The 11,931-nt window shown below is 41.9% G+C and overlaps 1 long non-coding RNA gene across 1 annotated transcript in view; it reads right to left on the reverse strand.

Annotated features, from left to right (window-relative positions):
• The window catches only part of LOC308507446, a 148,978-nt gene extending 138,854 nt beyond the window's left edge, over nucleotides 1-10,124 (reverse strand). The window contains exon 1 of the long non-coding RNA XR_013994879.1: nucleotides 9,585-10,124. This is a non-coding gene — a long non-coding RNA (uncharacterized lncRNA). The remainder of the gene's footprint in view (nucleotides 1-9,584) is intronic.
• Nucleotides 10,125-11,931: the final 1,807 nt, after the last annotated feature.

The raw sequence follows: 11,931 nt of genomic DNA on the forward strand, positions 1-11,931 counted from the left end.
GAGAGAGAGAGAGAGAGAGAGAGAGAGAGAGAGATAGCATAAAGCAGCTAGAAGAAAACAGAAACAGATTCCAAATTGAAGTTTCACAGACGCTCCAGAAGAATGTAGAGTAGAGCCATTTTCAAAGAGATATGGCTAAGAATTTTCTAGAATTGAGAGACACTAATATTCAATTTGAGAATGTACTTCAAGTCCAAGCTGGACTTAAAAAAAAAATTGGCTGAGCAGATTGTTTTTTTCAATTATTAGGAGAAAATCTTTTTTTGCAGTTGAGTCCCTAAAACTCAAGCCGAAGCCAGTATCTGTAGCAGCAGCAGCCATGTTTCTTCAGAACATTATGATGAACCAGCAGATCAGGGCCCTACAGGAAACAGGCTCAGTTGCAGTCAACCTATTTTGGAATGGGCTCCGAAGTTAAGTCCATATAAAGCATCGGTAGTATTAAAACCACACTCAAAGAGAAATATTAATGTGGACACTAAATTGCTTTTCAGATGCTGTCCAAGATAGCACCTTTGTAAAATGCAAAGCTAGTTTGAACTGCCTATAATGTTATCTAATCATTGTTTTAGCAACTGGTACTTATGAATATACCCAGCATGTGCTAAGCACTATATAAGCATTTTCTTATTTAACCCTCACAATAACTTTTTAATATGGTGTATGTGTGTGCATATATAAACATAAATTTAATATGAATTATACATTATATATAATATTATATATATACATATATATAATATTTAAATGAGGAGTTTAAATACTATAGGTGAGTAAACTGAGACTTAGAGGATTATCCTGTCCAGGGTCTCAGCGAACAGTAGAGTTGGGACTCATCTCAGATGCGCTTGATGCCAACTGCTTTATGAGTGTGACTATTATTCAATGTGCAAAACACAGAGGAAGTAGATTATGACTACTAAATAACTAAGCAAGACTGTCCATTAGGAACATGTAAATTGGAAGAACTTTCATGCGTTAAGTGTGAAGTAGTGCTGTCCTAAATCCAACAGGTCACCTGGAGAAGGACAACCTTCCTGATGGCCAGTGACCCCTGCACCCTGGTGGTCAGGGTGGAACTCTGAGGGGCGGGGCCAGAGTTTAAATGGACAGAACTAAGCAGTTACACAGCCATGCCTCGGGTACTGATGGTGGAAAATACATTAGCAATCTCATCCTGGGGGTTCATAAATATTGTTTGGTGGGGAAATGTAAAGACAGCCTGTTTGAGTACGGAGTGTGTTAGATTCATGTTTTTAAATGTCAGGCATATGCACATAAGATGCTCCTGTTTTCCAGCAATATGCTTTTCCATAGAACAGTGAATTAAAAATAAATTGCTAATGGAAACACAAATGAATGAATCAGAAAGAGAGTCAAAGGGAAATACCAACACTGTCTCTAGCAGAGCACATCTCTCATGCTTTTTCCAGAAGATTCCATCAGCTTAATGCAAGCCCAAGGCGGCTTCTCGGCACAGGCAGCAGTAGACACTGTTTTTTCAATATGCTCTCCCCAAATGTACAATAAGCAAGATTTTGAAGTCGGTACTTTTAGCAAGCCTTCTATTTTTCACTGCAAAGAAATCCAATTTATTCTTTGTTCAAAGTAAAAGTGGGATCACAGCCATCTCTGCAGGAACTGATGAAAACATTGGCAAAACTTTCAGATAAAAGAAATCAAATTGTTTACCACCTCATAAGAGAAAAGTATATAAACATATATTTCGTTTTATTTTCTCTCACAACCATTTTGAAAGAAGAGAGAAGATTGGGGAGGGGGTAGCTCTGACATTCTTTTAGTGGAAAAACCTTTTTAAAAAGCAATTCAGCATTTTAATCATGACACCAGGTCATCTGAAAAAAATATTTAACTTTCACTTTGATTTTCATTTCTTTCCTTGCTCCGTGATGGTTTTTCCTGTGCTGACAGAAACAGATTTCTGGCCTTCCAAAGAAACCTCACACACACAAGGCCAGCTTCCTGCTTGCTCTTTCATGGGGTGACATAATCAATTTTTATTTTTTTAAAGTTCTCTCTCTTTGTCTGAGGTACCCATATGCTTGGGTGAAGATTATAGGTTAAACTCCACTGAAAGTAATTGAATTAGTTTGCCCTTGCATTTCTGGTCAATACCCCTGTCTGCGGAATCAGGCTTTCTACTGAAAATTCTGCTTTCCTAATACTACTTCCAGACTCAGCTGTGTGCTCGAATGTACAAGCAATAAATTGCTGGGTTGGCGGTAAATGGGAGCAGAGAAAAATTTAAATGTTACTCCTTCATTTTTCAACTTTAATTTCTGAATAAATGTCAAGGGCTACCCCCAGTTACATGATCCAATTTCTCTCAGTTCGGCGTGATCTCTGGGAAGGTTTTTGTACACAGTGCTTGGGACTTTTTTTATTGCCGGTGTCTGCTTGTAATAAAATATCACAAGCTAGTGAGTGTGGCAGAAAGGAGATGGAAATTTTCCTTCAGTGCCCAGAGCTATTTCAGTTCTACTGTTCTTCTCTAAAGGTATTTATTTGACCAGAGAGGGACAGCCATGAAGAAAGTAGAGTTCAGACCATGAGGACAACCAACCTAACTTCACATGAAAGCCACCAAGATTTGACTGGTCACATGGCACATGTAACTTAATTCCCAAGCACATACACATGGCAGACGTTATTAATCAACCACTACACTGTTCTCCAGGAAGTACAGATGGGGCCTCATGATCCTTCTCCATTGATCTCTCCCGGCAATTCCTACCAATAGGATTTACCACTCTCCAGATGATCCTGATTTAATCACCTTTTCCTAGAATCTTCAGGTGGATGACCTGTTCACCTTATAAGGGTACAAAATACAATGGTAAACACTTAGAACAGCAAGATAGAAGGACCAGATCGATGTCTCCACTCTGCCACTAGCAAGTCCTTTGCCCTTGGCCAAAGCATTTGCCCTCTTTAAACTTCAGTTTTCCTAATCTAGAACGAGTAGTTTGGGTTTGATCAGATGTCAATCATGGCTCAAGCACCTCTGGGAGGGGCACGATAATTTCAAGAAGGCCTTGAATTCATGACACTTTAAGCAGTGTCTAAATGTTAAATGAATAAAATAACTATTTTTACAAAGTAAACATGTCGTTGCAATGAATGAAATACAAATTTACCTAAAATAACTGTTGAATTTATAGCAGTTTTGTCACTTTATATTTCCTTAATCAATAGATACACAAAATAAAATGGTTATTTCCACATCTGTTAATAGAATAAAATAAAAAATGAAGTCTGTCTTACAGGATTTTTGTGAAGATCAAGTACTCGTACAGGGCCTGCCTGGCTCACAGAAATGCTCTGTAAGGCACAGAGGAGAAGATGGGCTTTCCGGGATACAGGATGAGGATGATGTTACTCAACCTGGGCATGCACTCAGCCTTCCCCCTGGATGACAATGCTAAGTGTGAGCCAAGAAGTAGAAGAGTATGGTTTCTTTAGACACTTTCTGAAGTTTAAGTGCTCGGATAGTTCTGGGACATAGTTAGAAGGTTGGTTATATAAGTGCTGGAGGGCAATGGTATTACACAAATCCCACTCTTTTCCTAACGGAATTTTAAGAATTATGACTGTCTGTCCTGTAAGTAGGTCACATGAGTTTCAACATGTTTCCATATTCTTGGACAGTTAAATTGAAAGTTTAATCTAGTCTATAGAGACTGTGTGTTTGGCGTTTTTCTACCAGCCTTTCTCCCACTGAAAGGAAGCCGACAGCGTTATTAACATCAATCGGGGATCCATAATTTACTGTTATAGAGGGGTTCCACATTTTTAAAGGTCAGGAGCCAATGGAGAAAATGATGTGGAATTTTCCTTCTAGTTCTATGACATGATACATTTTAGAATTAAATGCAGCCATGATATAAAAGGCACTTTCAAGAGATAGGTCCAGGAACAGAAATGCATCAGTGCTATATGAGATGGTCACATTCACTACTGTTATCACCCAACCTTCCATGATCAGGAAAAACGTGTGGCTATGTAGAGCAATACAGAGTTAGAGTGGAAAGAGATATCTGTTTCATTCCCAATATTGCCGATGATGCCAAAGTCTACCAGTGTCTCAATCCAGAAACCTAGGAATGAGCTTTGATTCCTCAGTTTCCCTAAACCATTTCTTAAATCCATCACCTCCCTTCACATCCATCCTCATGTCCAAGACTACAACATCACCCCTCGCCTGTCATTTTTTACCATAATAGCCTCCTCATTGGTTCCCCCACTCTCCCTCTCCTGCCCTCCCATGTCTCTCGCCACTTTGCAGTCAGAGTAAACTTTTACATTATACATACTTAGTTGATGTCATTCTCCTGCTTGAAATTCTCCCAAAAGTTCCTGTGTATTTCAGTGTATAGAGCCTCGTATGTTTTGATTCCTGCCCTATATCACCAACCTGATCTTAACCCTCTCTCCTCTTCACTCACCATGTCCAGCCACACTGGCCTTCATTTAGTTCCTCAAATGCATCAAGCTCTTTCTCCAACCTTTGGGTTTCTTTGTAGGGTACGCCCTCTGGCTGGAAAAATCTTTCCCTCCTACTTTTCTTCTAATTAAAGCCTGCACCCCATCTCTCAATAAGATCTGCCCTGATCTCTCTGTCTAAAGCAGCTCAGTATCTATCTCACCATTTTGTGTGCTCCTTGAAAACACTGATTATTATTTGTAGCCATTCATTTATTTACTTCTTACTTTTTTGTTTTGTTTCTACCCATTAGATGATGAACTCCTTAAGATCAGGGGCCTTGCCAGCATATTTTGTTGTTTGTTTGTTTGTTTGCTATTTATTGAGGCATCTCCAGAGTCTACAGCAGGGCCCGGTACTCTGAAAGCCCAGAATAAATGTTTGTTGAATAGACAGAAGAGATTACCATGATGATTATTTCTAGTGGTAACTTTCACTTGTTGTGTTGTATACAAATACACTTCAATGTGGATTATCAAATGGCTGTGGAATCTTCCCCACTTAAGGGCCTCTATTCAATATGTTGTTCAATATGGTAGTCACTTGTGACATAAATCTTCTACATTATAGGGCATTTCCACAACCACAGAAAGTTCCATTAGACAGTGCCACTCTAGGCATTGGGTTGAGTTGGGTCAACCTCTTCTAGAGGAACTAACATGATGAACGGACTTCAGGTGCTTCCTACTCCTAAAAAGAACAAGTAATCACCTGAGGTCTTACATGGTTATTCTCTAATATGAAACTATTTCATTTATAATCCTCAGTCTGCTTGGTGATTGACAATTGAGCGCGAGCCTCTCACTGAGAAGTATGAAAATCAGGAGGAACTCCTGCAACTCTATTCAAAAGGTTTCTTTTCACTCCAGCTACAAAAGCCCTGTGGAAGATGCTAGTCTTTTATTACCAGACTATTGTTTAATATTTATCCAGCACCACAAACCATGCTGAGAACATGAGTTGGAGCTCACGCTGGTCTGTCTGCCTTTTGGGACTTACCATTTAATTAGACAGATGGGGAAAAAATATCCAGGTGTGGTTTCCCAGTCACATTTATGAATAATCAGCTGGATTGCTGCTTCTGGGAGGATGTCACACTGACAGGAGGATGCGGCCTGTGGCGTCTCTCCTTGTGCTGTGCAATGAGTCCCCGCCACCTCTGCCCCGAGCTGCTACCAGGACTCCAGTGCTGCTTGTAATACAACAGCCTCTGGCTTGCACTCAATTTGGGCTTTCAACTCTTGCGGAGACCTTCTTGTCTTGGGACTGTGCCACTCCTGATTCAGTTTTTCTTTCTTCTTGGTGCTATTAATGCCTCCCCTGCCCACCCTGGGAGAACTGGTCTGATCCAGATTGAGTTAGTTCATCCTCCCTTGAGCTAAGGCATCTGTCTCAGTGCATAAAGTGACACATGTCTAAATACCAGCTGGACAACCTTGAAAACTGGTCACATCTATCCCATGGGGACATGGGACGCTGCTGAAACCAAGAGGAACAGAGTCCATGGTTCATTCTGTCAAGCCCCCTGCCCAAGTTTATCATCCTTCTGGGAGGCTTCAAACCTTCTGCCCCTACCTTGTCTTCGAAAAGGCCTTGCAGTAGCATATAGCAAGTCATATTATTATTAGCTTTTTGCATTTTAATAGCTTTATTGAGATATGATGTACATACCATAATATTCATCCATGTTAAGTGCACAATTTAATAATGTTTTATTAAATTCACAGAGTTGTGCAGCCATCACCATAATCTGATTTGGGAATATTTCTCCCCCAGATTGAAACCTCAATATCCATTAGCGGTCGCTCCTCGTTCCCACCCCCAACCTTAGGCAACCACTTCTCTACTTTCTGTTGCTCTGGATTTGCCTATTCTGGACATTCTGGGATCATACAATATATGTTCTTTTGTGTCTGTCTTCTTTCACGTAGCATGCTTCTGAGATTTATCCACGTTGTAGCGGGTATGCCTACTGTGTTCCCCTTTGACAAGAGACACTCTTCCATTATATGGGTGCACCATATTTTGTACATCTATTCATACTCACAATTTTATACCAAAATATAAATAACATCAGGGCCTTCATTAAAAACCATATTGCCTTTTTATCTATTTGAATTAAAACTCAGAAAATGATTCCCTGTATAATGATTTTCCTCAAGTTTCTACACACTACAAGATAAGCCCTTCCCTTAATATATGCACATAGTTGTACATGTTTCAGAGTCACTTAAGAGTAGACACATCCATAATTCTCCAGTGTTGGCCAGTGGATGGAAATGATTTTCCTGGGAAAGGTGATCAGGCCAATTGCTGACAGGAATGATCGCTGCTGATAAAACTAAATATAGCTGGACCCTCAACATCACAGGTTTAAACTGCACAGGTCCACGCATATGCTGACTTTTTTCAATAAATACTGTAAACATATTTTCTGTTCCTTATAATTTCTTAACTTTGTTTCCCCTGTGGCTTACTTTATTGTAAGAATACAGTAGATATATAACATACAACATACAAAATTTGTGTTACTCAACTATTTCTGCTATCAGTAAGGCTTCCAGTCAACAGCAGGCTATTCATAATTAAGATTAGGGCAAGTTAAAAGTTATACGCAAATTTTCAATGGTGCAGGGTGGGGAGGGCTTTGGCCCCTAACCCCCATGTTTTTCAAGGGTCAATTGTACTGTCAATCTCAAAAAATGACTCATTGTTGCTGAAGGCAATGGCAAAATTAGTAACAATAAAGTATTTAGATTTACAGTGAGGTATAAATATGGCACCGTCTCTGTACACAGCCACATACAATATTCATGATAGTATGGGTTATTTATATTTAATAGGCTGTGTGTTCCCCACGTCTTCTGTTTCCAGCATTAGCAGATGGATGCTGCTTGGTGCCCATGTCTGGTGCCCACGGCGCCAGCACTCACGACTCCCACTTCATGGGGATCATGTTCTGAAGCACATGCTGGATGCTTGGATACCTGCAGAGACTCGCTTCTACCTTTATGGTGGCTGCTGATTCTCAGATGGCCCCCACATGGTGGTCTCTGTTCTCCTCTGCTCTTCTTCTGCCCCACCCGGCTATTGGAATCCTTCTTCCTCTTCAATTCCCATTTCCCATAGTTGGAGGTATCCATTCTGTCTCCTCAGTCTAGTTGATTTACTGTTTTTTCCTTTCTATATTCCCAGTTTGGCTGAAAAACACATGCCCACACCCAGCTCTCCTTGGTGGCCCAGAAAATCTTACTTTCTCTCTTCCTTTTATGTAACTGATCAACTTGCAAATAGTTGGGAGACACGTAATGCCATTTGCTTCTAACACATTGCTCTAGAGAATTTTACACAGTGCATACTTACGCAGTTGTGACATAATTTTAAATGCCATAAGATACAATCTATCACTGTAGGTTCTTATCCTATTTCAGCTCATCAGTGGATTATGATCCCAACTTCTAGTTGGTTTTCATTACTAGTAACATAGATTGAAAGATAGAGTTAACTGAATGGCAACTCTGCCAGATATTTTACCAAGTGCTTTATACACACCTTCTCTTAACCTTACAAAGATGGCATTGTTCTCCATACATTACAGATGTGGAAACTGAGGCTCAGAGGCTGAGCAACTACTTCAAGTACACAGACTTAGTAAACGGTGGAGCTGGGGTTTGAGTCCAGGTTTACTCTGATTCCAAAGGCCATGCTCTTCCCACAGCTGCCTCCCAGTTTTCAGGTCCCTTGACATTCAGTTATGTCATGTATTTAGAATTAGAGTTCAACATCTTTCACTAACAGCCAAGAGAGTCATCTGGGTTCAGCCATATTGGCTGCCTGAACTGGGCAAGTCACTCAAATTTCAATGTGCATCTTACTGTCGTAAAAATGGTCATAGAATGTAAAATACAAGAGGCTTACAAGGAAAACACCCCACTGTTTTTGTAATCTCAGAACCAGCTCAAAATGGTCCTAACCTGTTTAACAAGACATGAAGTAGCCTTTCAGAGACAACAGACCAAAAACACAACTCAAGCAGCTGAGTATGCACGGAGGAGAGAACTTTGACCTCTAGTTGTATCTGGAACCAAAGTCCTGTGCCCACAATGCAACTGAAGGATGAGGACATATCTGGAAGTTGAACACTGAACCCTTTCAGAAGCAAAAGGTCCACTGTCCAGGAAGACCCTGTGTTGATGCCCCTCACCGGAAACGGCCAAGCTCCAAAGTCTTCCAATTAAAACTCGCCCTGCCAGCACTTCCACATACCCATTCTTCCTATACCCTTAAAAACCTGCCTGGAGCCCTGGACCAGGGAGTTGAGCTATTAATCATTAGCTTCCCGTTCTCCTGGATGGTGCCATTCATAATAAAATAGCTAATCTTTCTCCACTGCAATCCTCAGTGTTTAGTGTTTGGCTCTGCTAGCACTGGATGGATAAACTTTGTGTTCTTTAATATTTTTAGAGGTCAGTGCTCTGTTTCTGAAGCTGTTCTTAGATGAGGAGAACATTTTCTACACTATCCACCAGCATGGTATTCATTGCCCTGTAACGTTCTTGAGCAGAAGGAGCCAAAACGCCACTCTCCTCTCAGCTGTCCCTAGGACTCTGAGCTTCTCTCAAAGATCCACACAGGGTTCTAAACCTTGGTGCTGAAGGAATTCTATCTCCTTTATCTCCCTTGGGTGCCCTATGAAGCCACCCATGTTCTTTGTGTCTGCTGCATATCAAAAGAGCCAGGCACACAGCCTGTTGACCAGTGGTGTGCTAATGAACTCTTTTATGTCCTGGCGGGTCTGAGAGGTGCAGCTGCTCTTAAAACAGCCTCTGGAATTTACTGTCTTTTGTCCCTTTTGCATTAGAGATCCTTGGGGTCAGGCCCTCTAGTGACCGTCACACTGAGCTGGTTCAACCAGAGTTACCTGACTCCTAAAGACACACTTGATATGACATGATGTCACCACTGATATTTAATATTCATCAAGGGCACTCGGCACGCTTGGCACCACTCAGACAGTCAACGTCCCCTGCCTTTCCTCCTTCCTTTCATGCCACAAAGAATATGACCCTGTGGGACTTACCTTATTCAGAGATTCTGTCCTTGCTGATTTCCTTAACCTTGGAGCTATGTCCCCTGCAGGTGTCCAGGGACTATCTGGGTGGCATCAGACTTCTGACGCTATGGTGATTATGGATATGACCTCAAGCACAGACCTCCCACCACCCTCAATTGGCCTGAACAGGCACCAACCAGTCCTGTGGGAAGGTCACAGACCCTGGATTTCTTTTCCTGCTTCTGACCATGGCCTTTGCAGTCTAAGCTCAGGAGTCCAGCTTCCTGCCCTTTGTGAGAAGTCACACATCCAGCGTCAGCCTCTATACCCAGTTGCCTTCACACTCTCAGGTTCTTTCAAGTATTTTTTCTTTAAAGCTCCAGGCGTGTGTCACCAGGGTATCTTTTAAAAGTTTGTTTGGCCAACTGGCTTGACACTCCACCAAAGTGACCTTCTGCGTCTAACTCCTAAGGTGGACTCTGCTGCAATCACCTTCTCGGCTGCTCAGCTGCCTCCCTGCTTCCAGCAGTTTCTTGCTTCTAACAGCTTGTTTAAGATCCCTGGAACAAGCTGTCAGCCTCCAAGGAGGGATGGTGCTAGAAACAGTGTGGGGAGCTAAAAATAAACACCTCTGCAGATAGGGACAGACACGCTGTACAAAGAGATTACCTGGCACCCTCCAGACCCAACTGCATCAGAGGCTGAGTTGCTTCCCATTCGGAGACAGTATGATGTGTGCATAGGGGGCTCTGCATTGCACAGTTGCTAGAACCATTTTTAAATTGCTCATCAGCGGGGTAGTGACAGGCAGAAATCTATTGTTTGTAGAATGGGTACATGCTGTCCAAATGGGCTCCTTCCAATTTAGCCACCACCAAGGACAAGACATCCTATTCTTAAAATAAGGACTAGAATGTGAGTTAAAAAAAATTATAAGGGTTCTGAATTTTTATTTTAAGTATTTATTTTTGCCTGTGCAAAAGCTAAGCGGCTTTGGATTCAGCGACTACAGTTGTCTGGGAATACTAATAGAGCTATTAGGTAAATAGAATGGTCTTTATATTATCTCTAGGACAAAGTTTATCAAAACAGCAGTTGTAATAATAACAGCACATATAATAAGCACTCTCTGTTTCATACCACTATTCATTCATTATTGCAGCAAGGGCAAGCCTACTGACCTCCATCTTTGGGGTACAGACTGGATCCTAAGCCTCTTTTACTCGTATCTCTTAGTTCCGTTTCCCACAAGAGTCCCACAAAGTCGTTTTTACAGTGAAGAAAGTATATGTTTGAGTTATTAAGTGACTTGTCCCAGCCCGGTAGCAGAGTGGTGCAGCCTGTACAAAAAAAGACTAATTGTTTACAGAAGGTCAGCCTTGTGCCGGGGGTGGTGCTAAGGGCCGTCGTGTGTACGGACTGACAGAGCAAGGATCACTGTACACCTGAGCTCTGCCATCTTTGGAGCACTCTCACTCCTGCTTTCTCTGTCAGCCAGTGCTGGCTTTGGGCAGGGGGACAGGTGACCACCCACGCCTGGTCAGTGGAGGGGCAGAGGTCCGAGTCAGAGCAGGTACTGAATAAGGGCTCTGAGGCTTGCCTGCGCCACACACTGTGCTATTTTCATATGAAAGACACCGCATACAGAACTGTGACAGGGAACCAGGTTAAGAATCCTGACCCCAACAACGGCTCATGCATAGATTTTGCTGTCATTACAAAAAGTCACTTTGCAGGAGAGAAGGTTCCGAGTAATGTAGTGCTAACCAGCAGCAGGGAAGACGGTGACTAGCACCCACCTGCGAGAAAAACGGGCTGGCTCTTCTTCCTGCGCCTGATTTTAAACCTTCACTGCAATTTCCACCATGAAAATGGATTAACTCTGAGGTGCCTTCAGTTCTGATTAAACATTTTCTTTCCATGGTGGTGTCAAGATTGTAAAATACCTAATACAGCAGTTAATTTAATGTCATGAACTGCTTTAACCTTTATAATTATTTGTCTTTTCAGAGGCAGACCCCCTCCCAGCTCTCACTTACAGGTTAGTGAGGCTCAGAGCAGGGTAGTGGATGGACCGACCAGCAAATAAAACCGGGCAAGACTGAAGAGGTCAGAGACCAGAGTAATCTCTAGAGCACGGTGAAGTACAACCTGCCTGAAGTACTCTTGTTTTAATGACTGACTGCAGCTACTAAACGCTTCTGCCTGGTGTCAGCTCATGCTGAAACAGAACAAAAGGTTTCTAAAATCTTAGAGGTACCTATAGCAGAGATCTCATTAGAGCTTGAAAAATAAAAAGGTGAATTTCCCCTTTCCCGACACTGCGTTTCCTACTTTGTCCATGTTGTTTTCACATGCAAACAACATCTGTGAC

This window comes from Rhinolophus hipposideros (assembly GCF_964194185.1).
Source record: "Rhinolophus hipposideros genome assembly, chromosome: 14".
Lineage (NCBI taxonomy): Eukaryota > Metazoa > Chordata > Mammalia > Chiroptera > Rhinolophidae > Rhinolophus > Rhinolophus hipposideros.